Genomic DNA, 25,940 nt, shown 5'->3' on the forward strand with positions numbered 1-25,940 from the left:
AAGCCTAGGGTTTTGATATTTGTTATGTAGCATCATCTCATGGTTCTCTAACAAGTTTGTTCAAATTATCCCCCTAGGGTCAAATATGGCCCCACCCCGGGGGTCACATGGTTCATATAGACTTATATAGGGAAAAGCTTTTAAAATCTTCTTGTCAATAACCTACAACATTCAAATTTGGACTACATGTATAGTTTTGAATGGCAAGATGAACATTGACATGAGTTGACCTTGATTTTGACCTAGTGACCTACATAGCTACAGCCTTCAAATTTGGACCACATGCATAGTTGTGTGCACCGGAAAAAAACTTTGACCTTGACATTGACCTAGTTACCTACTTTAACATTTTTGTAGGTACAGGCTTCAAATTTGGACCACATGCATAGTTTTTGTTTCAAAATGAAATTTGAACTTGATTTTGATCTAGTGACCTACTTTAACATTTCTCAAGCTACAGCTTTCAAATTTCGACCACATGCATAGTTTTGTGTACCGAAAAAAACTTTGACCTTGACATCGACCTAGTGACCTACTTTCACATTTCTCATGCTACAGCAAATTTGGACCGCATGCATAGTTTTATGTACTGAAAAAAAATTGACATTAACATTGACCTAGTGACCTACTTTCACATTTTTGAAGGTACAGACTTCAAATTTGGACCACATGCGTAGTTTTGTGTACCAAAAAAAAACTTTGACCTTGACATTGACCTAGTGACCTACTTTCACATTTCTCAAGCTACAGCCTTCAAATTTGGACCACATGCATAGTTTTGTGTACCGAAAAAAAACTTTGACATTGACCTAGTGACCTACTTTTACACTTTTGAAGGTACAGGCTTCAAATTTGGATCACATGCATAGTTTTGTGTTCTGAAATGAAATTTGACTTTGATTTTGACCTAGTGACCTACTTTCACATTTCTCAAGCTACAGCCTTCAAATTTGGACCACATGCATAGTTTTGTGTACCGAAAAAAACTTTGACCTTGACATTGACCTAATGACCTACTTTCACATTTTTGAAGGTACAGGTTCAAATTTGGACCACATGCATAGTTTTGTGTTCCAAAATGAAATTTGACCTTGATTTTGACCTAGTGACCTACTTTCACATTTCTTAAGCTACAGACTTCATATTTGGACCACATGCATATTTTTGTGTTCTAAATTTAAATTTGACATTGATTTTTATCTAGTACCTACTTTCACATTTCTCAAGCTGCAGCCTCCAAATTTGAAGCACATGCATAGTTTTGTATACCGAAATGAACTTTGACCTTGAAATTGATCTTGTGACCTACTTTCACATTTCTCAAGCTACAGCTTTCAAATTTGGACCACATGCATGGACCACATGCACAGTGATGTGTACTGAAATGAAATTTGACCTTGAATTTGACCTTGAGCTAGTCTTGAAATTTGGAACAATCAAAAATGGCTCAATGGTGATCTCTTGTTCATTTAATCTTCATGAATATTGGTCAGAATGATAACCTTGATGAAATCTAGGCCAAGTTCGAAAATTGGTCATCTCGGGTCAAAAACTAGGTCAGTAGGTCAAATCAAAGAAAAACCTTGTGTATGCGATAGAGGCTGTATTTTTCAATTAATCTTCATGAATATTGGTCAGAATGATTGCCTTTAAAACAATCTAAGTTGAGTTTGATTATGGGTCATTGGACTCAAAAAGTAATCTAGGTCAGGTTCAGATATGGGTCATCTGGGTTTAAAAACTAGGTCACTAAGTCAGATCAAGAAAAAAAACCTTGTGTATGCAATAGGGACTGCATTTTACACTGGATTTCATAAAATTTGGTCAGAATGGTTGGCTTGATGAAATCTAGGTCAGGTTCGAATATGGGTAGTCTGGGGTCAAAAACTAAGTCACTAGGTCAAATCAAAGAAAATACTTATTTATACTCAAGGGTTTTTGCTCCAGTTTTAATGATAATTGGTCAGAATATTTTTTATCAAGAAATCATTAGGTCAAATATGTTTACACTGTTAGGGTGTGTTATGGTGTGTTTCTCACGTGAGCGACCTAGGGCCATCTTGGCCCTCTTGTTAAGAACATATTTTATGTGTACTAGTATCCCACACATTGTCACTTTCTGGCAGGTGAGTCTGACTTTTCCTGAAGTATCTGAAGTGTTTCAACATCAGCTTAAGCTGGCCTTATAAATTTTCAGTTTTGACGGTCAAAGATGAGCAAACTGAAAAAATACACTCATCTATCATAGGTTTTTTTAACTCCAGTTTCAACAGCATTTCAGTTAACCTTAAAACTGATTTTGTCTGTGCTATTTTTTGCAAACTATTGGTCTGATTTCAATGAAACTTCACAGGACTAGTGTCAGAGAATAGGGGTATTCATTGTCTTTGTGATAGCTCTTGTTTAACATGTTTAAAGATTGCAGAACTTCAGTCTTTTTAGCAAAAAGGAAGTTTCCAGTGCCTGTTAGCAATAGTAAACCTTTTATCACTTGCTATTTAAACTGCTTTCTTAATACAGGTTTGACAATATATATTGCTCTTCATTTTAGGTCCCAAATTTCATACACAGTATGTATCTGGTGAAGTACTTTTATGGAGAAGATTTGCGAGAGAAATCAAGCACATTTATAGGCCTACTGACCAGATCACAGGTACTTGCTTAAAATAATCCAAAGGTGTTGTCCTTACTGGCTATACCCACTTTGACTGCAAACATTTGAATTATTGCCCCTTTTCTGTGACAAAATGTACCAGTGAGGCAGGTTCCCACAGTCAGGGAAAAGGCAAGTAAAAACTTACTTTTTTCAAGGTCAGGGAAAAGTCAGGGAGTTTGTAATTGGTCAGGGAAATTTGGAAATTGGGCAAAAGTCAGGGAAAAGTCGACAAAATTTTGGAATTAGAGGCCAAGGGTTTAGGAATCAGTTTGTAAAAAGCAGAAAGCATGTAATAAAAGGCTATGGCAGTTTCTTAAACTTCAGTTTCAACCTAGCACTTTTGCAGATATTTTAGTTTGCACTAAAAGTTATTCTGTATTTCATATCCAAAAATTATATTCTATCTATCATTAAATCTCTCTGTTTATCAAAACTAGTGTAGAATTTTAACAGAAAAATTAAGACTGTAGAACATAATTTTGTTAAGCAAGATTATATCCCTTCTGTTTGCTTCAAACTGTGTCATGTTTTGAAAATGCTATGAAATGTGTAAGTCCTGCATAGTTGAAAAGTTATTTCATTGTAAAATGCACTGACATAAAAGCCATTTAACAGTTGCTGTTCTTTTTAGCTCACCTGTCACATAGTGACAAGGTGAGCTTTTGTGATCACCCTTCGTCCGTCATCAGTCCGTGCGTGCGTGCGTGCGTCAACAATTTCGTGTCTGCACGATAGTGGTTTTGTTTATGATTTTATTTCAACCAAACTTGCATACAACTTGTATCACCATAAGATCACGGTTCCTTTCTTGAACTGGCCAGATCCCATTATGGGTTCCAGAGTTATGGCCCCAAAAAGGGCCAAAATTAGCTATTTTGACCTTGTCTGCACAATAGCAGCTTTATTTATGATTTGATTTTTACCAAACTTGCACACAACTTGTATCACCATAAGATCTCGGTTCCTTTCTTGAACTGGCCAGATCCCATTATGGGTTCCAGAGTTATGGCCCCTGATAGGGCCAGAATAAGCTATTTTGACCTTGTCTGCACAATAGCAGCTTCATTTATGATTTGAATTTAATCAAACTTGCACAAAACTTGTGTCACCATAAGATCTTGGTTCTTTGTTGAACCGGCCAGATCCCATCATGGTTTCCAGAGTTACGGCCCCTGAAAGGGCCAAAATTAGCTATTTTGACCTTATCTGCACAATAGCAGCTTCGTTTATGATTTGATTTTAACCAAACTTGCACACAACTTGTATCACCACAAGATCTTGTTTCCTTTCTTCAACTAGCCAGATTCCATCATGGGTTCCAGAGTTATGGCCCCTTAAAGGTCTTAAATTGGCTATTTTGGCTTTTGCAGCCATATAGGGACTTCATTTATGGTTTTATTAGCTCACCTGTCACATAGTGACAAGGTGAGCTTTTGTGATCACCCTTCGTCCGTCGTGTGTCCGTGCGTCCGTCCGTCAACAATTTCTTGTCTGCACGATAGTGGTTTCATTTATGATTTTATCTTAACCAAACTTGCACACAACTTGTATCACCATAAGATCACGGTTCCTTTCTTGAACTGGCAGATCCCATTATGGGTTTCAGAGTTATGGCCCCTGAAAGGGCCAAAATTAGCTATTTTGACCTTGTCTGCACAATAGCAGCTTTATTTATGATTTGATTTTTACCAAACTGGCACACAACTTGTATCACCATAAGATCACGGTTCCTTTCTTGAACTGGCCAGAGTCCATTATTGGTTCCAGAGTTATGGCCCCTGAAAGGGCCAAAATTAGCTGTTTTGACCTTGTCTGCACAATAGCAGCTTCATTTATGATTTTATTTTAACCAAACTTGCACACAACTTGTATCACCATAAGATCTCGGTTCCTTTCTTGAACTGGCGAGATTCCATTATGGGTTCCAGAGTGATGGCCCCTGAAAGGGCCAGAATTAGCTATTTTGACCTTGTCTGCACAATAGCAGCTTCATTTATGATTTGAATTTAATCAAACTTGCACAAAACTTGTGTCACCATAAGATCTCGGTTCCTTTCTTGAACCGGCCAGATCCCATAATGGGTTCCAGAGTTACGGCCCCTGAAAGGGCCAAAATTAGCTATTTTGACCTTGTCTGCACAATAGCAGCTTCATTTATGATTTGATTTTAACCAAACTTGCACTAACTTGTATCACCACAAGATCTTGGTTCCTTTCTTCAACTGGCCAGATTCCACCATGGGTTCCAGAGTTTTGGCCCCTTGAAGGTCCAAAATTGGCTATTTTGGCTTTTGCAGCCATATAGAGACTTTATATATGGTTTTATTGGATACAAACTTCCAAAATACCTTCAACAACAAGAAATCTTGGATTCCATGACAAATCAGACCCAATCATAGGTTCCAGAGTTATTTTATATCTGATTACCTCCCCTGATTGTAATCAAAATAGATTTATATCAGTAAGTACTTACAGGACTTATTTGAAATTTCATTATTATGTCTCCCACCACACAGTGGTGTGGGAGACATATTGATTTACTCCAGTCTGTCTGTCTGTGTGTCTGTGTGTGTGTCTGTCACAAAGCTTGTCCGCACTCTAAGTCGAACATTTCTCATCCGATTTTCACCAAACTTGAACAAAATGTGTTTAACCATAAGACATCGGCCAAGTTCGATAACTAGCCAAATCGGTCCAGGCGTCTTGGAGTTACGGCCCTTGAATTTCCGAAAAAATTGGCCTTTTTACTCATGTCCGCACTCTTAATCAAACATTTCTCATCCGATCTTCACCAAACTTGAACAAAATGTGTTTCACCATGAGACCTCGGCCAAGTTCGATAACTAACCAAATCGGTCCAGGCATTTTGGAGTTATGGCCCTTGAATTATCAAAAAATCAGCCTTTTTACTCTTGTCCGCACTATAAGTCGAACATTCCTCATCCGATCTTCACCAAACTTGAACAAAATGTGTTTGACCATGAGACCTCGGCCAAGTTTGATAACTAGCCAAATCGGTCCAGGCATTTTGGAGTTACGGCCCTTGAATTATTGAAAAATTGGCCTTTTTTCTCATGTCCGCACTCTTAATCAAACATTTCTCATCTGATCTTCACCAAACTTGAACAAAATGTGTTTGACCATGAGACCTCGGCCAAGTTCGATAACTAGCCAAATCGGTCCAGGCATTTTAGAGTTACGGCCCTTGAATTTCCGAAAAAATTGGCCTTTTTACTCATGTCCGCTCTCTAAGTCGAACATTTCTCATCCGATCTTCACCAAACTTGAACAAAATGTGTTTGGCCATAAGACCTTACCCAAGTTCGATAACTAGCCAAATCGGCCCAGGCATTTTTGATTTATGGCCCTTGAATTACTGATTGGATCCACTCATCCAGACCATCTAATTGGATCCACTCGTCTAAAACATCTAGAGAAACTAACATTTTTCATAGGGGCAGTTGTGGGAGACATGCGCTTTTCTCAAAAGCATCTCTAGTTGTTATTACTTGGACTGAGACAATCAGGGTAGATAACTATGGACTGATTTTATTTCAAATTACCTCCCTTTATTATACGCCCGTTTGAAAAACGGGACGTATTATGGGAACGCCCCTGGCGGGCGGGCGGGAGGCGTCCACAGACTTTGTCCGGAGCATATCTTCTACATGCATGAAGGGATTTTGATGAAACTTGGCACAGTTGTTCACCATCATGAGACGGAGTGTCATGCGCAAAAACCAGGTCCCTAGGCCTAAGGTCAAGGTCACACTTAGAGGTCAAAGGTCAAATTCAAGAATGACTTTGTCCGGAGCATATCTTCTTCATGCATGGAGGGATTTTGATGAAAGTTGGCACAATTTGTTCATCATCATGAGACGGAGTGTCATGCGCAAGAACCAGGTCCCTAGGTCTAAGGTCAAGGTCACACTTAGAGGTCAAAGGATACAAGAAAGAAAACTTTGTCCGGAGCATATCTTCTTCATGCATGGAGGGATTTTGATATAACTTGGCACAAATGTTCACCACCACAAGGCGGAGTGTCATGCGCAAGAACCAGGGCCCTAGGTCTAAGGTCAAGGTCACACTTAGAGGTCAACGGATACAAGAATGAAAACCTTGTCCGGAGCATTTCTTCTTCATGCATAGAGGGATTTTGATATAACTTTGCACAAATGTTCACCACCACGAGGCGGAGTGTCATGCGCAAGAACCAGGTCCCTAGGTCAAAGGTCAAGGTCACACTTAGAGGCCAAAGGTCAGATACAAGAATGACTGTCCGAAGCATTTCTTCTTCATGCATGGAGGGATTTTGATGTAACTTGGCACAATTATACACCATCATGAGACGAAGTGTCATGCGCAGTTCCCTTCTTTAGAATTACTTCCCTTTGTTGTTACTATAAATAGCTTATATTGTAACTTTTTCATTACTAGTCGTAGGGAAAAATGGAGACCACTTTTCTGTAGTACAACATGCATGCTACATCCAATTATGAGGTGTATTTTGACCAATCTCTACCTGGTAAAGATTTTTGTGTGGACTTACAATTTTTTTTTGGATTTTTTTTTTTTTTTTTTTTTTTTTTTTTTTAAAGATTATCTTCCCTTAGTTGTTACTATAAATAACTTGTTGTGTAACTTTTTTATAATTGACAGTAGGGAAAAAACAAGACCACTTTTCTGTGGTACAACATAGATGTTACTTTCAAATCTTAGGCCAGCATTTTTTTATTTTCTGGTTTACGGGAGATTTTTCAAAAAGTTTGGGTCGGGGGGGGGGACAAATAAAAATAAAAATAAAAATCCCAATTTTGAGCAGTCGACCAAATAAATAAAAATAAAACGTCCGAAAGGATACAGTTTTTTTATTTTTTGTACACCCCAGAAAACAAAAGCTTGCAAGCTTAAATTGCATACACACTCACAAAATTTAACTGGTTTATATCTTATCATCTCAGTATACTGTTGTTTTCTTTATGTGTAGCTTGTATGAATAATGCAACTTTCAAAGTCACCAAAGATATGTATTATTTGTGTTTTTGTATGTATCTATTTTGTAGTAAAAATATACTTGCGGTTTTTATACGCCCGTTTGAAAAACGGGACGTATTATGGGAACGCCCCTGGCGGGCGGATGGGCGGGTGGCGTCCAGAGACCTTGTCCGGAGCATATCTTCTACATGCATGGAGGGATTTTGATGAAACTTGGCACAGTTGTTCACCATCATGAGACGGAGTGTCATGCGCAAGAACCAGGTCCCTAGGTCTAAGGTCAAGGTCACACTTAGAGGTCAAAGGTCAAATTCAAGAATGACTTTGTCCGGAGCATATCTTCTTCATGTATGGAGGGATTTTGATGAAAGTTGGCACAATTGTTCATCATCATGAGACGGAGTGTCATGCGCAAAAACCAGGTCCCTAGGTCTAAGGTCAAGGTCACACTTAGAGGTCAAAGGATACAAGAATGAAAAATTCAAGAATGACTTTGTCCGGAGCATATCTTCTTCATGCATGGAGGGATTTTGATGTAGCTTGGCACAGTTGTTCACCATAATGAGAGGGAGTGTCATGCGCAAGAACCAGGTTCCTAGGTCTAAGGTCAAGGTCACACTTAGAGGTCAAAGGATACAAGAATGAAAACTTTGTCCGGAGCATATCTTCTTCATGCATGAAAGGACTTTGATGTAGCTTGGCAAAATTGTTCACCATCATGAGACGGAGTGTCATGCGCAAGAACCAGGTCCCTAGGGGTAAGGTCAAGGTCACACTTAGAGGTCAAAGGATACAAGAATGAAAACTTTGTCCGGAGCATTTCTTCTTCATGCATTGAGGGATTTTGATACAACTTGGCACAAATGTTCACAAGCATGAGACGGAGTGTCATGCGCAAGAACCAGGTCCCTCGGTCTAAGGTCAAGGTCACACTTAAAGGTCAAAGGTCAGATACAAGAATGACTTTGTCTGGAGCATTTCTTCTTCATGCATGGAGGGATTTTGATGTAACTTGGCACAATTGTACACCATCATGAGACGGAGTGTCATGCACTGGTCCCTTCTTTTGAATTACTTCCCTTTGCTGTTACTATAAATAGCTTATATTGTAACTTTTTCATTACAAGTCGTAGGGAAAAATCGAGACCACTTTTCTGTAGTACAACATGCATGTTACATCCAATTCTGAGGTGTATTTTGAGCTATCTCTACCTGGTAAGGATTTTTGTGTGGACTTGTAATTTTTTTTTTTTCGATTTTTTTTTTTTTTTTTTTTTTTTTCTCTTTAAAGATTAACTTCCCTTAGTTGTTACTATAAATAACTTACATTGTAACTTTTTTATAATTGACCGTAGGGAAAAACCAAGACCACTTTTCTGTGGTACAACATTGATGTTACTTTCAAATTTTGGGTGTATTTTAAGGTATCTCTACCTGGTAAGGATTTTTTTTGTGGACTTAGAAAAATAAAAGAATTACAATAATTTCTAAAAAAAAACAACATTGTAAACAACTAGAAAATTAAAATTCCATTTGCAAATACAGGTGCTAGTGTAAACAAATTTGCTGTGACGGGCGTATATTGTGACATTCTGCACCCTTGTTCATAATAAAATATACAGATACCACAGTTGACATATCATAAGAACATTGCATAATGTTTATTATATAAACATGAATAAAACCTGCTATTAGAATGGGGATATGCAATGACTACTTTAGGTCGGCATCCTGCATACATGCATATTAATTGGCCTTAGATGCAAAGTCTTAAAAGACAGGCATTGTCATACTAGAAATTGATAAACTGGCTTTAAAATTAAATGGCTTTGGTTAAGTTTCAGTGGCTTGAATATTGTTTTATATTTTGTCGATTGTCAGTGCCACCTATATTGTACAAGTCAAAACAATCTGAATTTTGGTTCAGCTGAAATGTGTATACAAAATAACAACCTTATCGGCTGATGTTTAAACAACAGTATCGGATATTTATAATACTCTTCACTGAGATGGGACTTGGACTTAGTTATGAGTCCGAAAAAAACATTTATTACTGGATATGTCATTATGTGTTCCTCAGTGTCAAAGGCACATGTGACATATAGTGTCTGAATGTTTGTCCAAAACATACTTTCAAAGGGTCTTCTTACAGATTTTATCGGTATACTTCAAGTGAACAGGACTCATGAGAATATTGCCGAGAGTTTCATGTTTGATATTTATCTTTTGAGTTACAGTACCTGGCTAGAACTTTAGTCAAACTAATTTGACACGATCCTAGGAAATATTGAGATAATCTTTTCATATGAGCAATATCTGCACTCGGATTAGATTGCCTGTCAAAAATATTAATTTAAACAACCATTAATCTGCATGACTGTCCAATTATTTTGACTACATGTAGTTTGAATATTTTATCACATGTATCTTTATCAAGCATTTGCAGGGACATGTGTCATTTTACATTGAAACTGCACTTTGTTTTGAACAGAACTACTGAAAATTATGGTATTAGTTAATTTTTTTCTCCAACCCCCAAGACTTCAAAGTAAAAAAAAAATATGTTTAGCAAGTTGATACTCACTTTTGCTCTTCCATTTTGCCATTTCTTTGGTTTCTTTCCTTTTTATCAAGTGTGGTATTTTTCTGACAGTCCCATATGAATCTGATCGTTGTCCAATTATAATATACAGACAACAAATCTCGTGCCAGATTTTTCAACATCTGGACAGCGTTGATAGTGAAGGTCATTTTCGTATGTGATTATTCCTAATGTTGAGCTTTAGGTTTTGTAATTTCTACTCAGATCCAATTTGCTTACAATACTTGTTATCTCTGCAAACTTATTCCAAAGATTATTGTCTGTTAACGTGTATATTTTTCCAATTTAATTTCACAGTTTACATTCATGTAGGCTGCCATTTTTCATGCGTCTGCTGATCTTGATTAGAAAACCTCTGCCTTACAGTTAAACTTTTATTTTTGGCAGAAGCAATTATGGACGGTCGGCGGATAAAATAAAAATAAAAGTACTGAAAATGACTTTTATTTTTATTTTGTTTTGTCAAAAAATAGGGTCGGCGCTCCCGTAAACCAGAAAATTAAAAAATGTTGGCCTTAGGTTATTTTAATGTATCTCTACCTGGTAAGGAGTTTTTTTGTGGTCTTAGAAAAACAAATGACTTACAATGATTACTAAACAACCACAAAATTAAAATTCCATTTGCAAATACAGCTGCTAGAGTAAAGAAATTTGCTGTGACGGGCGTATATTGTGACATTCTGGCACTCCTGTTTTAAATTAAAATTGTTATATCTCCATAACTAATGAAGATACTGATCTAAAATTTCATTTATGTCAACAGATTTATTTGGCAGATCCTTCTTTTGTCCACTTACAATATTTATTTTTTTTAATTACTTCCCTTTTACGTTACTATAAATAGCTTATTTTTAGCGCACCTGTCACATAGAGACAAGGTGAGCTTTTGTGATCACCCTTTAGCCGTCGTCAGTCCGTCCGTGCGTGCATACGTCAACAATTTCTTGTCTGCACGATAGTGGTTTCATTTATGATTTTATTTTAACCAAACTTGCACACAACTTGTATCACCATAAGAGCTTGGTTCCTTTCTTGAACTGGCCAGATCCCATTACAGGTTCCAGAGTTATGGCCCCTGAAAGGGCCAAAATTAGCTATTTTGACCTTGTCTGCGCAATAGCAGCATTATTTACAATTTGATTTTTACCAACTGGCACACAACTTGTATCACCATAAGATCTTGGTGCCTTTCTTGAACTGGCCAGATTCCATTATGGGTTCCAGAGTTATGGCCCCTGAAAGGGCCAGAATTAGCTATTTTGACCTTGTCTGCACAATAGCAGCTTCATTTATGATTTTATTTTAACCAAACTTGCACACAACTTGAATCACCATATGATCTTGGTTCCTTTCTTGAACTGGCCAGATTCCATTATGGGATCCAGAATGATGGCCCCTGATAGGGCCAGAATTAGCTATTTTGACCTTGTCTGCACAATAGCTGCTTCATTTATGATTTGAATTTAATCAAACTTGCACACAACTTGTGTCACCATAAGATCTCGGTTCCTTTCTTGATCCGGCCAGATCCCATAATGGATTCCAGAGTTATGGCCCCTGAAAGGGCCAAAATTAGCTATTTGACCTTGTCTACACAACAGCAGCTTCATTTATGATTTGATTTTAACCAAACTTGCACAAAACTTGTATCACTACAAGATCTTGGTTCCTTTCTTGAACTGGCCAGATTTCTTCATGGGTTCCAGAGTTATGGCCCCTTAAAGGTCCAAAATTGGCTATTTTGGCTTTTGCAGCCATATAGAGTCTTCATTTATGGTTTTAATTGATACAAACTTCCAAAATAACTTCAGCAGCAATAATTCTTGGATTCCATGACAAATCAGATCCAAGCGTAGGTTGCAGAGTTATTTTATATCTGATTACCTCCCCTGATTGTAATCAAAATGGATTTATATCAGTAAGTACTTATAGGACTTATTTGAAATTTCATTATTGTCGTTAGTTGGACTGAGCCAATCAGGGTAGATAACTATGGACTGATTTTATGTCAAATTACCTCCCTTTATTTCAAATTAAAATGGGTATATCTCCGTAACTAATGATGATACTGATCTGAAATTTCATTTATGTCAACAGATTTATTTGGCAGATCCTTCTTTTGTTCACTTACAATAATTTTTTTTTTTTAATTACTTCCCTTTTATGTTACTATAAATAGCTTTTTTTTAGTAACTTTTTTATTATTGGCCGTAGGGAAAAACCGAGACCACTTTTCTGTGGTACAACATGGATGGTACCTCCAATTTTTAGGTGTTTTTTGACATATCTGTACCTTGTAAGAATTTTTTTTTCTTTTTGGTTAAATTTCTTCCCTTTGTTGTTCCTGTCCTTTGGACTTAGATATTTTTTCTGAGGACCTTCTTGTCCTCAAGTGCAGTGACAACAGGTGAGCGGTATAGGGCCATCATGGCCCTCTTGTTAGTAACTTTTTTTATTATTGGCCGTAGGGAAAACACGAGACCAGTTTTCTGTGGTACAACATGGATGGTACCTCCAATTTTTAGGTGTATTTTAACATAATATCTATACCTTGTAAATTTTTTTTTTCTTTTTGGTTAAATTTCTTCCCTTTGTTGTTCCTGTCCTTTGGACTTAGATATTTTTCTGAGGACCTTCTTGTCCTCAAGTGCAATGATAACAGGTGAGCGATATAGGGCCATCATGGCCCTCTTGTTTGATACAAACTTCCAAAATATCTTCAACAACAATAAATCTTCCATGACAAATCAGATCCAATCATAGGTTCTAGTTATTTTATATCTGATTACCTCCCCTGATTGAAATCAAAATGGATTTATATCAGTAAGTACTTACAGGACTTATTTGAAATTTCATTATTGTTATTAGTTGGACTGAGACAATCAGGGTAGATAACTATGGAGTGATTTTATGTCAAATTACCTCCCTTTATTTCAGATTAAAATTGTTACATCTCCATAACTTATGAAGATACTGATCTGAAATTTCATTTATGTCAACAGATTTATTTGGTAGATCCTTCTTTTGTCCACTTACAATATTTTTTTTTTTTATTACTTCCCTTTTACGTTACCATAAATAACTTATTTTTAGTAACTTTTTTATTATTGGCCGTAGGGAAAACACGAGACCAATTGTCTGTGGTACAACATGGATGGTACCTCCAAATTTTAGGTGTATTTTAACATATCTATACCTTGTAAGATTTTTTTTTTTTTTGGTTAAATTTCTTCCCTTTGTTGTTCCTGTCCTTTGGACTTAGATATTTTTCTGAGGACCTTCTTGTCCTCAAGTGCAATGATAACAGGTGAGCGATATAGGGCCATCATGACCCTCTTGTTGAAAGAATTATGGCCTCTTTTTGGACTTAAAAAAAACATGGGTAAGACAATATCGAAATCATGGATAGGAGAATATTTCTAATATATGGAGACAAAAGGATCAGATGAGTGCCTGCACCCAAAAGATGGTGCTCTTGTTAATCATATTAAATGATGATATGTTTTCATAATATTGCAGTTGCAGCAGTTTAGTTAATTTCAGGTTTTATTTTTGGTGAAAATATTTATTCTATACACTAAGTTCAGGAATTTTTAACTTTCTGAAATAAAATGTCTAATTGATTTCATGTCTGATCTTACCTTATTATTTTTATGCCCAACCTTTGAAGAAGGAGGGGTATATTGTTTTGCAGATGGCGGTCGGTCTGTCAGTCGATCGGTCGGAATGTAGACCAATCCGTTTCTGGATGATAACTGAAGAAAGCTTGCACCTAAGATTATGAAAGTGGATAGGGAGGTTGGTCATCACCAGCAGATGACCCCTATTGATTTTGAGGTCTGTATGTCAAAGGTCAGGGTCACAGTGACCCTGAATAGTAAAACAGTTTCCGGATGATAATTCAAGAACACTTGGGCCTAGGATCATGAAAGTTGATAGGGAGGTTGGTAATGACCAGAAGATGACTTCTATTGATTTTGAGGTCAGTGTGTTAAAGGTCAAGGTCACAGTGACCCTGAACAGTAAAACGGTTTCCGGATGATTACTCAAGAACTCTTAGGCCAAGGGTCACGAAAGTTGATAGGGAGGTTGTTCATGACCAGCAGATGACCCCTATTGATTTTGAGAACAGTATGTCAAAGGTCAAGGTCACAGTGATCAGGAACAGTAAAATGGTTTCCAGGCAATAACCCAAGAACGCTTGGGCCTAGTGTCAGGAAAATTGACAGTTATGTTGGCCATGACCAGCAGATGACCCCTATTGAATTTGAGGTCATTAGGTCAAAGGTCAAGGTCGCATTGGCCAGGAACAGTTAAATGGTTTCTGATCTTCTTGTCCAAAACCATAGGGCTTAGGGCTTTGATATTTGGTATGTAGCAAAATCTAGTGAACCTCTACCAAGATTGTTCAGATTATTTCCCTGGGGTTAAATATGGCCCCACCCTGGGGTCACATGGTTTATAGAGACTTGTATAGGAAAAAAACTTTGAAAAACCTCTTGTCCAAAACCACAGCGCCTAGGGCTTTGATATTTTGTATATGACATCATCTAGTGGTCCTCTACTAAGATTTTTCAAATTATCCCTCTAGTTTCAAATATGGCCCCATCCCAGGGGTCATATGGTTCATATAGACTTTTATAGGGAAAAACTTAGAATCTTCATGTTCATAACTTACATCATTCAAATTTGGACCACACGTATAGTTTTGAGTGGCAAGATAAACCTTGACATGAGTTGACCTTGATCTTGACCTAGTGACCTAATTTCACATTTCTGTAGCTACAGCCTTCAAATTCGGACCATATGCACAGGTTTGTGTATCAAAAAAACTTGTTATTGACCTAGTGACCTACTTTCACATTTTTGAAGGTACAGGCTTCAGATTTGGACCACATGCATAGTTTTTTGTTCCAAAATGAAATTTGACCTTGATTTTGACCTAGTGACCAACTTCCACATTTTTCAAGCTACAGCCTTCAAATTTGAACCACAAGCATAGTTTTGTGTACTGAAATGAACTTTGATCTTGAGATTGACCTAGTGACCTACTTTCACATTTCTGAAGTTACAGGCTTCAAAGTTGGACCACTTGCATAGTTTTGTGTTCCGAAATTAAATTTGACCTTGATTTTGACCTAGCGACCTACTTTCACATTTCTCAAGCTACAGCCTTCAAATTTGAACCACATGCATAGTTTTGTGTACTGAAATGAAATTTGATCTTGAGATTGACCTAGTGACCTACTTTCACATTTCAGAAGCTACAGGCTTCAAATTTGGCCCGAATGCGTATTTTTATGTTCTGAATTGAAATTTGACATTGATTTTTACCTATTACCTACTTTCTCGTTTCTCAAGCTACAGCCTCCAGATTTGAAGCATATGCATTAAGTTCTGTCTACCGAAATGAACTTTGACCTTGAAATTGATCTAGTGACCTGCTTTCACATTTTTCAAGCCACAGCTTTCAAATTTGGACCACATACACATAGTTTTGTGTACCGAAATGAAATTTGACCTTGACTTTGACCTTGAGCTAGTCTTGAAATTTGGAACATTCGAAAATGGCTCAGTGGATGGCGCCAAGATCACTCTGTAATCTCTTGTTAGGTTGATAGGTTAAAGGTCAAGGTCAGATTAAACCAGAATGGTAGAACTTTTGTTTACAGTGAGCATATAATTTATGTTCCTTGTGCAATTACTCAATGCATCAAGGGGGGGGGGGGCATTTTGTGTCCGACAAGCTCTTGTTACAATTCAAACTGAACTACAGTAATATAAAACATAACAAATAACTTCTAAATATATTGCAGCATACACATGACTGTGTTATTAAGTCTGCAAGGGGCCTACCATTTTAGTGAAAAAATGCTTTTTTCTATAAAAGTCATGTAGGAATAAAGGCAGTTTTTCATAGAATGTCATACATTTGTTTGAACTTATTCAGTAGTAAAACCCAAAACATAGTCATAGGTAGTCTTTCAGTGAATAATATAGACCTTTCTTATTGCCTGTTACATCTCACAAAAATAATACAGGATTTGTTTAACTGGAACAAACTCAATTTACACCATTGTTTTCATATAACAGGAAAGGTGGTAAAATTTAGCTGGTATGTAGGATTGAAGTCAATATTTAAATTGTAAATCTATGCCCACTAAACTTCTGTGAACACAGAGCGTTTTGGTCAGGGGAAAGTCAGTGAAAAGTCAGGGAATTTTATAAAGTCTGCTTTGTGGGAACCCTGTGAGGGCACAACTCATGTTCTAAAGATACATTATAGTTTATTTATTCTTTTTACTTTAAATGCAATGTTCCTGTCACACAGTCACTGAAGCAAAAGAATTTTTAAAAAATACATGACTTGTATAAGCTTGTCTGTCCAGTGGATACTATTTAAAGTTGTATTTTTATTTGCATGCTTTTTGATGCTTGACTAGCCAGTTGATGTGCAGTAGCATGTCATCATTTGCGATTTATCATATACTCGCATATAAAGTTAAGATAGTATACAGTGTAACCTGTTTATAGCAGTCATCTAAGGGATGGATTGAGAATGACCACTATAGACTGTAAGGTGGCCACTATATCCAGGGATATCTTTCATTTTCAGACAAAAAAAAATATACACAGACCTAAATGATACTGAATTGAGCTCAAACCTGTCCCCATTAAATTTAACAAAATTAAAAAATCATATTATAAATGCATTACAAAATTAATGTTAAATTTTAAATAATTGAAAATATACTGGTTGGGAACCATTTTCCGGACACATTTTCATATTTTGTCTCCATTATTTCCTAAAAATATATTTGACATAATTGAAGCCCACACTGCACAAACTTTAGCTCCCTCTGCATCCGATGTTGTAATCAGCATCGCGTTGTGACGTATAACACGGGTTCTATGGGGCCTCAAATGGGGTCACTAAAAGAAGTTACCGTATAAGTACTTTTTTCTGCGGGAACTTTATTTCTGCATTTTCTGCGGGTGACAGTAAGACCGCAGATTTAAAACCCGCAGAAAATTTTGCCCTAACATGCTATGAAACGACGACACAGGCTGCCATTGTAATCCGGTTAAGTATAAGATAATGTCCGATAGCGTTATTGGCTTTTGTCCCGCATGTAGCTTAAGGCAGAAGAATTAAGTTGAAAATTAAGTAGAAAGTTACGGTAATATAATAGAACAGTGTTATTATTGTTTTGCCTTTGAATAAACCATAATAAAATTATCGACATTGTTTTGATTTTCGTTCACCATTGATCGTTTTTTGATGGTTTGAATGGTCAGATGGTTTTATATTGTACAATATAGACAGTGTTAACACAACCATGTTATTCTTGTGTTGGTTGTTTTTTTTTTTTTTGCAATATGAGTATCCTAAATTTGCTGGAACCCTTCAAGGTGATTTTTTTTTTGCACTGACTTGTTTAAATATTTTCATACATGTCGATTTTTAAACAACAGTCAGCTGTCAGTTTAAATTATGTGACAAACACAATCTATTGTATTCTTTGTATCTATTGTTAACTGATCCGTCTGGCGTTTGTCATATTTAGCGTAAATTGCATGGGATTTGAAAAAGGCGTGATTAACAAAAATTATCATATCGTTACAATGCACAGATGAGAATGTTTGCAAAATATAGATTCAGGCATTTTTTCGTGTATGTATGGTATAATGGTTTTATAAAATGATCTGCAACAATGAATGAACATAATCCTCTCATTATCTTTATTTTACGGTCATACTAGTATAATAGCCTTATAATTTAAATGCCTGCTCCAGTCCTATCTTTTAACCTTAAATTGTCACTGAAAAAGCATGAAAATCCTGACTATGAACAGTGACGCCTGTCAAAATAGACTCTCGGGTTTAACACCTTACTGTATTTATTTATTCTTTCACAGGTGATTTTCTTCCATTGCAAATCATCTTCACTGGTAAAACTACTCGATGTCTACCAAGTAGCTGTATGCATGTATATGTATTTATGCTGAATAAAACTTTATGTTGTCCCACTGTTAACATCGTGCTTTTGTCATTTTTGCTTAGTGTTTCATGTTTCCCCTTAACATTATGTGATGATGACGATGTTACATCAGTATCCGTCAAATTTTACTTTAAAACCGAGGGTCGACATAACTGTCAAAATAACAACAAAATACGTATCTTTCTATCTGAAATTAATGAAACAAAGTTGAATACAGAACCGCAGAAATAAATTCCATCAATGTGAGAAGGAAGGCACGGCAGAAATAAGGTACGCAGAAATTTAATACCCCCTCATTTTTGAAAAATAGCAGAATTTGGAGCCCGCAGAAGTAAGTACTTATACGGTATTTTCCCTGTAAGGTAAACTAGTATCCGGACAAATATTTTGATGGTTTTTTGCTGTTAATTTGATATCGAAATAAGTAATTAACCTGTTTTTACGCATTTTTTTATCATTCATCTCTTTAAAAACGCACATGAAACATAGCCTGACGTTCAGTAGCAGCTACGAAAGCAAACCAAAGTTGGCAATAAAATCTCGAATTTGGGCTAAAGTGAATTCTTGATTATTCCAATAGATATAGAATAAAATTAGTGCAAATATCGACAGCCCTGCATTTTATGTAACTGTTACCGTGAAATTGTAAGTAGCACATGTTATCAGCAGACAATCAATATGTAGTTTAATTATTTCTTCCCCACTTTATACCTCGGCAAGTGTGAACTACTGCACATGTGCAATGCTATCTTCATGCCCCGTTAAGACAGAAATTTGTTTTGTAAACATAGGTGAGTTATCATCATAAAAACTAACATAAAACAGCCTTGTAATATAGTGGTTAGTTGTAGACATGAACAACAAACACCTTAATGATCTAGATGAAACAATAACATGAATAACAACGGAATAACGCGGATATTTTAATGTGTCAGGAAACTGGTCCTGTCCGGAAACTGGGTTCCAACCAGTATACATTAATGTATTCCTTTTTTCTTAAATAAAGAAGATTGTAGTCATGTTTGTACTACTCTAACCTCTAAGTATTCAGCTTTTCTTTTTATGGTTACAATAATGTTGTACTCCAAAAAGTTTTACTTGTGTTGCCATTATCGAGACAATTTTTAAAATCACGGCAACCCTGTTAAGAGGGTGTATTTCGCCTTTGAGATGCCGATATATTACACAGTATAACATCTGTTTATAACCCGGAAAGTTTTGATCTGTAACCGTCAAATTTGCATGTACTTCATAAATTGAAAATTCCAGATCAGATTAGCAATATTAGTCAAATTATCATAATCACTCTCAGTGTTTACATGGTTATTTGTATACGATTTATATGCCGTGAAATTGACCATCATGGCAGTGACCACTATATCAATATTTCGGCCGGTTTCTTTCTCTTTCCTGTTGGCCACTGATTGCGTTAGACAGGTTCATGATAATTAAGGTTCATTGTACAAGGATTTTAATACGACGGATCTCAAACTGGCTGTTACAGATAGGGTCAAGTTATTTACAGGTGACCGTTATTGCAGGTTAGACTGTACTTGAATCAGACTTTCAGTACTCTTGTCAGTCCATCCGTTGGTCTGTCTGTCAGCTTGTCTGCACTACTTCTTCTAAACCACTGGGTGGATTTCAACAAAACCACCAAAATTATTTGCGCCAAGTCTAGTTATGCATATCAGAGGGGCATTCCAGTTAGATATTTTTGACCGAGTTACGGCCCCCTTTAATGTAGGAAATTATCGATGCCCTCTATCACAGATTTGTCTTGTATTTATTGTAGGATGCTGTCCATTTAAGCAACATGCCACCAAGGCAATGAACAGTTCATTGGGTGCTGGAAAGCAGTGTACCACAAATTCTTTAGCAGCTATGGTATGTTCAATCACAAAGTCGCCAAAACACTGGACACCTATTGATCAAGAGGACATTCTCTCTAACGGAGACAGCTTGAGAGAACATTCGGACATTCCATTCTATAGCTTGTATGATTCACTCAAAAATACTGAGCAGTTCTGCTTTTTGACAATTGACTTTTATACTGTTGTCATTATACAGGATTACAGTTTGTACTATGTATTTGACCCTCGTAGTCGAACTGAGCTTCTGAGTGTTGAAAGAAACAGTTTGTTTGTGTTTCAACTTACCCAGAGATAATGTTGACATTTTTGCAAGGTGAACCTTTTTATTGAAGTTTAATGTTGACTGAGACATTTCCAGTAACATAGCTTAATGATTAAATAATATTAGGCAGACAGGCCACCAAGGCTACATTTACAGTCAAATTTCTGAATGCTACTATTAGCAAATTTGAAATGATCTGTGCATTTAAACTTACTTCAAGATGTTAACATTTCTTACATAATTGAAGCAGCTTTATAGTTTAAATTTAATTGTCCCTGCCCTTTGAAGCAAAAAGGTAGGCTGCGTCCTTCTGTCCGTCCTTCCATCATACTTTGTGTCTGGTACATAACTTGGCATAAATGATCCCTATAATGAGACAATGTCTCATGCGCATGAGCCACACCAAGGTCAAGGTCAAACTTACAGGTCAAAGGTAAACAGGATTCTGTTTCTTGTCCAGTCCGTAACTCTGCCTTCCATGAGGGATTTTGAAATTACTTGATATAAGCATTCCCTGTAATGAGACGATGTGTCATGCTCAATACCCAGACCCCTAGGTTGAAGGTCAAGGTCATACAAAGAGTTCAAAGGTTAATAAACAGGATCTGTTTCATGTCCGGTCCATAAGTCTGCCATCCATGAAGGGATTTTGAAATGAATTGGCACAAATTTCCACATAATGAATTGTTTTACAAAGAAAACCCAGGCGAGCAACTCAAATTATTCGAATAATAAAATTGTTTGTGTGTGATATGTCCTTAGTTGGGGGGAAGTTGATAACTTTGTTACTATGGATATTTTCAGGAAAAAGACTTTTTGTGCGCCCCCCCCATGAGTGGTGGGGGCATATAGATTTGGTCTTGTCCGTGCATCCGTCCGTCTGTGCATCCGTCCGAGCTCACATTTGCATACTTAGGTGGCTATAGGAACAATAGGTAACTGTACTTTTTGTTTGATATCATTCATTCTGTAAGGCTTTTATGTGGCTATTTTTCTCTTACGTGGCTAAAAGAACAGTTAATAGAGAGAACAAAAGAGTAGCCACATAAGTATCCATATGTAGGAGCGTCCGTCCGTCCGAAGTTCGTGACACACCTAGCTCGAAAAGTATTTGATATACTGTGAAATCATTATTATTCGTGGGGGATTAATTTTCGTGGATTTCGTGGTTGGGCTCAACCACGAATTTAAGCCCCAACGAACAAATTGTGCCCACGATAATTTAAATAGTACGCAAACCTACAGCTTTCGTGTAGTTTATGGAGGCTCCATCAACGATAAACATAGGTTTGCGTGGAAACAAAACCGACTTTTTAATTTAGAAATGTACCCATGGTTTGTTTATGACATACTTGTCAAAGTAAAAGTAGATACTAAAAATAGAAGTTTGACGTAGCGTCACGCACCAACCGCACTATAATACGGCTGTTATTTGATTTTTTCGGCCACGCTATGCAATGTTTATACACTAGCCTTTATTTTTACTGACATGTAGTAAAGTACTACAACTTTGGAACTATTAAATATTATAAACTAATAACTAGATTTGCGTCCGATGCATTGAAACTTAATTCACAAATTACACGTTTTTCGGCAGGAAATAACACATGCACAATTTCAACAGCATGTAATTTTAGATGCAGACGCACCATTCATTTTGAAAAAAAAAATCGGACCAGTTTATAATAGTTTATGAAGGATTACTATGGTTATACTAGTAATAAGGATTAAAAACAACATTATTTAAATTTATTATAGTTTGTTTTAATTTGCAGTATAATAACTAGTTTTTGTTTAAAACACTATCAAATGATTAATGATCAACTTTATATATTTGTTTCGATTAGAATGCTAACTGTGCAAGCTGCTACGGTTTTGACACTTTTTAATTGGCACCAACTTTTCTTATTGAATATTTCACAGTTTTGAAATGTTTTGCAAATTAGGGGTCGTATAATTATAGATAACGCGGTCGTTTATTGGCACATGATCACTCGCTAATCTCCTGCGGCGTAGATTGCAAATTCGGTAACCAAGGCAGCGCTGTTTGACACATTTAGGTTTCACATGTAAGGAACCCAAGTACCTGTAGATCTGTTCCTGTAGAAATTATGATTTATTTTTTTTTACAAAAAAAAAGAAAATCCATGAATTTACGTTCCCACGAAACAGCCGTTTTGGCCAAAACCACGAAATTTCGTGCCAACGAAAATAAATGATTTCACAGTAGATGAAACCTTGCATGAGTCTTTATCATGGTATGAACTTGCGCACCTTCTATTTTTCGTCTGGCTCCGCTCCCTATTTTCAGAGTTATGGCCCCTGAAATAGTCAAAAATGCACATTTTTAGCTCATCTGATTTTTTGAAAAAAGAATGGTGAGTTTTTGTCATCACTTGAGCAGTTGTCGGCGTCTGCGTTGCCTGGTTAAGTTTTATGTTTAGGTCAGCTTTTCTCCTAAACTATCAAAGCTATTGCTTTGAAACTTGGAATTCTTGTTCACCATCATAAGCTGACCCTGTATAGCAAGAAACTTAACTCCATCTTGCTTTTTGCAAGATTTATGGCCCCTTTTGTACTTAGAAAATATCAGATTTCTTGGTTAAGTTTTATGTTTAGGTCAACTTTTCTCCTAAACTATCAAAGATATTGCTTTGAAACTTAGAATACTTGTTCACCATCATAAGCAGACCCTGTGCATCAAGAAACATAACTCCATCTTGCTTTTTGCAAGAATTATTGCCGCTTTTGGACTTAGAAAATCAGTTTTCTTGGTTAAGTTTTATGTTTAGGTCAGCTTTATATCCTAAACTATCAAAGCTATTGCTTTAAAACTTGCAACACTTGTTCACCATCATAAGCTGACCCTGTACAGCAAGCAACATAACTCCATCCTGCTTTTTGCAAGATTTATGGCCCCTTTTGGACTTAGAAAATATCAGATTTCTTGGTTAAGTTTTATTATGTTTAGGTCAACTTTTTCTCTTAAACTATCAAAGCTATTGCTTTAAAACTTGCAACTCCTGTTCACCATCATAAGCTGACCCTGTACAGCAAGCAACATAACTCCATCCTGCTTTTTGCAATAATTATTGCCCCTTTTGGACTTAGAAAAATCATTTTCTTGGTTGAATATTATGTTTAAGTCAACTTTTCTCATAAACTATTAAAGCTATTGCTTTAAAACTTGCAACAGTTTTTCACCATCATAAGTGGACACTGTACATCAAGAAACATAACTCTATCCTGCTTTTTGCAAGAATGATGGCACTTTTTAGACTTAGAAAATCATGGGTAGGACAATATTTCTATTATACAAAAAAAATCAGATGAGCGTCAGCACCCGCAAGGCTGTGCTCTTGTTACCTTGTGACACGCCTAGCTCAAAAAGTATTTGATATAGATTCATGAAACCTTGCATGAGTCTTTATCATGATATGAACTTGCGCACCTCCTATTTTTCATCTGGCTCCGCCCCCTATTTTTTGAGTCGGCTAAAGGCTGAAAGCCTTTTGACGAGTCCTTGCTATCCAACGATTCTCTAAATGGACCAAATAACACAGTGAAGGGATGTAGTTCCATTAGATTTCTCAAACTTCAAACAGTTCACTGCATGAATGAAGTTAAGTTGTGTCAGTTCCCTTTGCTATGACCAATATACGATGTAATCTGTCATATTTATGACTTGTAATTGTGCAATTCTCGAATGTAACTCATTAAGCATAAATGTGCATTTTAAGAATTGCGCAGGCTTACAAAGCTTGGGTAACATCCAGCGAAAGACAAAAAATAGTTCCACAGGGCTCCAGATAAGATGCGTATTAGCGTAAATTACGTATAGAAATAATGCAAATACGCATGTCTAATAATTTCTAAGCTATAAAAACGTATATAAAATTACAGAAACGCACACAATGCTTTTTTAAAAACAAAATCTGAATCGTCTGGATGCGTTAGGTAACATAGCCGATCAGCCTTAATTCTCCCACATTGAACGTAAACACACATCGTATGATTTCTATAAACTTTGCGTGGGTTGAATTTTGCAGTAAGTAAAACAGATAAATTATCGGAAGAAGAAGCTCTTACTGGTTTGTTTAGTTACTACTGATATTAAAAATGATTTTAATTCTTATTTTTCGAGAAATAAAACAAATCGGCGAAACATTAAATTGTATTTTTCTTGTAGTTTTTGAAATCGAAAGTAGATCGTCTATGTTTGGCTGCTTTCACGAAACGAAACAACTTTTTTATGAAAAGATTTAAATAAGAGGTAATTTAACCGTAAACTTCAATGTCAGATACTGCCAATTGCTGCTAAATGTCTTCGTATCATCACAATTTGTAAAATATTTTGTTCAAACTGGAGAAAAGTGTAATCGTATCCGGATATAATATTTTGGGTAAATATCGAGCTGTGTTATGAAATTTTAAGAAAAAAACTAAAAACAAACTGAAACTGGTAGACTATACTGTCAGTACATCAATCATTAGCCGACTCAGGCCATTCAGGCCTTTGATTTAGAGTTGTGGCCCATGAAATAGTCAAAAATGCACATTTTCACCTTGTGACACACCTAGCTCAAAAAGTATTTGATATAGATTCATGAAACCTTGCATGAGTTTTAATCATGATATGAACTTGTGCACCTCCTATTTTTCATTTTGGTCCACCCTCTATTTTCAGAGTTATGGCCCCTGAAATAGTAAAAAATGCTCATTTTCACCTTGTGACATGCTTAGCTCAAAAAGTATTTGATATAGATTCATGAAACCTTTTCATGAGTCTTAATCATGATATGAACTTGTGCACATCCTATTTTTCATTTGGGTCCGCCCCCTATTTTTAGCTCACCTGTCACATAGTGACAAGGTGAGCTTTTGTGATCACCCTTCGTCCGTCGTCAGTCCGTCCGTGCGTGCGTCCGTCCGTCAACAATTTCTTGTCTGCACGATAGTGTTTTCATTTATGCTTTTATTTTAACCAAACTTCCACACAACTTGTATCACCGTAAGATCTCGGTTCCTTTCTTGAACTGGCCAGATCCCATTATGAGTTCCAGAGTTATGGCCCCTGAAAGGGCTAAAATTAGCTATTTTGACCTTGTCTGCACAATAGCAGCTTCATTTATGATTTTATTTTAACCAAACTTGCACACAACTTGTATCACAATAAGATCTTGGTTCCTTTCTTGAACTGGCCAGATTCCTTTATGGGTTCCATAGTTATGGCCCCTGAAAGGGCCAGAATTAGCTTTTTGACCTTGTCTGCACAATAGCAGCTTCATTTATGATTTGAATTTAATTAAACTTGCACAAAACTTGTGTCGCCATAAGATCTCAGATCCTTTGTTGAACCAGCCAGATCCCTTAATTGGTTCCAGAGTTATGGCCCCTGAAAGGGCCAAAATTAGCTATTTTGACCTTGTCTGCACAATAGCAGCTTCATTTATGATTTATGATTTTAACCAAACTTGCACACAACTTGTATCACCACAAGATCTTGGTTCCTTTCTTAAACTGGCCAGATTCCTTTATGGGTTCCAGAG

General features: G+C 36.5%; 1 protein-coding gene across 9 annotated transcripts in view; it reads left to right on the top strand.

The window, feature by feature from the left end:
* The window catches only part of LOC123530508 (pre-mRNA-splicing factor ATP-dependent RNA helicase DHX16-like), a 213,701-nt gene that overhangs the window by 35,591 nt on the left and 152,170 nt on the right, over positions 1–25,940 (top strand). For 2 of the 9 annotated variants that reach the window (XM_053521857.1, XM_053521859.1), the window contains exons 2-3: positions 2,552–2,653; positions 20,051–20,252. The exons of the other annotated variants lie outside the window; for them this stretch is intronic. The gene's annotated coding sequence lies outside the window, so the exon portion shown is untranslated. The remainder of the gene's footprint in view (positions 1–2,551; positions 2,654–20,050; positions 20,253–25,940) is intronic. 9 annotated transcript variants of the gene reach the window in all.

This window comes from Mercenaria mercenaria, chromosome 13 (genome assembly GCF_021730395.1).
Source record: "Mercenaria mercenaria strain notata chromosome 13, MADL_Memer_1, whole genome shotgun sequence".
Lineage (NCBI taxonomy): Eukaryota > Metazoa > Mollusca > Bivalvia > Venerida > Veneridae > Mercenaria > Mercenaria mercenaria.